At 59.4% G+C, this 1277-nt stretch overlaps 1 protein-coding gene across 2 annotated transcripts in view; it reads left to right on the top strand.

The window, feature by feature from the left end:
- The first annotated feature begins 89 nt into the window (after positions 1 to 89).
- PDP2 (pyruvate dehyrogenase phosphatase catalytic subunit 2) overlaps positions 90 to 1277 on the top strand; it is a 4821-nt gene continuing 3633 nt past the window's right edge. Inside the window, exon 1 of one of the 2 annotated variants that reach the window (XM_012660473.1) lies at positions 90 to 229. The gene's annotated coding sequence lies outside the window, so the exon portion shown is untranslated. Of the gene's footprint in view, positions 254 to 1277 lie in introns of both variants that reach the window. The other variant, XM_012660472.1, reaches the window with a different exon arrangement.

The raw sequence follows: 1277 nt of genomic DNA, 5'->3' as shown, positions 1-1277 counted from the left end.
TCCCACCTCTCTGCTGTGTCTCGCCGTCTTCAGCCATTGGGCAATACCTCTGTCCGTCAAGGGCCCGCCTCCGCTTTCGAACCAATCAGCTGGCGGGAGGGCGCTTCCTTCTAGAGCAGGGTCCCGACTAGGGGCCACTTGGGTGAGGTGAGGCCGGGTGGCAGCAGTTGTGGCACTGTGCGCAGGCGCGGAACTGACGGGACCGACCCGGCGGCGGCGGCGCAAGCCGGTGAGACGAGAACGAAGGTCCGAGGTAGGGAAGGGGACGAGCCAGTAGTGTAGACGCTTCCTCCCCCACCTACCCTCGCCAGTGCCTGGCCCTCCCCGGCCTGCGGCACCGGCTCAGGTGATGGGGCGGAGAGCGAAGGTGAGGTGAGGTGAGGGGGCGGGCCCGCGGCCGGGAGGGACATGCGGTGTCCAAGACCACGATCACCCCACTCGTGCGCACGCGCCACGGGGTCCGCGGACTCGCGGAGGACCCTTGGCACAGCGGACCCGGCCTCCCGCACTAGCTGCTCCGGCCCTTCGTGTACCCCTGAGAGCTCAGCATCCCGCCTGTTTTACCCGCTGGGAAGCTGCGGCTCGGAGACACCAAGTCGCCTGGGAGCACCCAGCTGGGACACGGCCGCGCCGGAGTTTGAGGGACATTGGACTTGATAGACTCCGGAGCCCGCACACTTGAGGCTGTGGTCAGAGGCTTGAACTTGAGACCCGTTTGTTTTCTTTAGGGACCCGAAATTGTTTATGTCCTGGCTGCAGTGGGCGGCCTTGCGTGGGGCACCGCTGCCTGCCTTCTCTGCCGGGCATGGGAGGGTCAGGCGCCCTGGGCGCTCCCTGACCGACCCCAAGTTCAGCGGGGTGGGCTAGTGGGGTTGGGGGTCAGGGGACGATCCTTAATGCTGGGAGCTCTCCAGATCGATCAACAGACAAACGTGGGGGATGGCAGGATTCATAAACGAAATCCAAAAGCGTGTAGGAAATGCTCCTCTTCCCCGCAGGTCACCTGAGAAAAGCTAATTATAATGGAGCTGCTTTTTTTCTTTTTCTTTTTTGGGTCCAAGGAAAAATTCTACCAGAGGTTAGTGAAGGGAGGGACTAGGAAACTTGTTTCTTTCACACCCTGTAGAGGCAGATGTGAAGCTTTTGGAAATCAGTTTGGCAGAGTCTACACCCTTTGACCTACTGATTCCTGGTTTGGGAAATAAGTAAAATAGAACCTAAGTAGGGAACAGGTTACTGTTTAAGGCAGTGCAGTTCAGTGTTTTATATATGTATAT

Source organism: Propithecus coquereli, unplaced genomic scaffold (assembly GCF_000956105.1).
Source record: "Propithecus coquereli isolate 6110/MARCELLA unplaced genomic scaffold, Pcoq_1.0 Scaffold67, whole genome shotgun sequence".
NCBI classification, from domain to species: Eukaryota; Metazoa; Chordata; class Mammalia; order Primates; family Indriidae; genus Propithecus; species Propithecus coquereli.
This window is presented reverse-complemented; position numbering and strand designations above follow the sequence as displayed.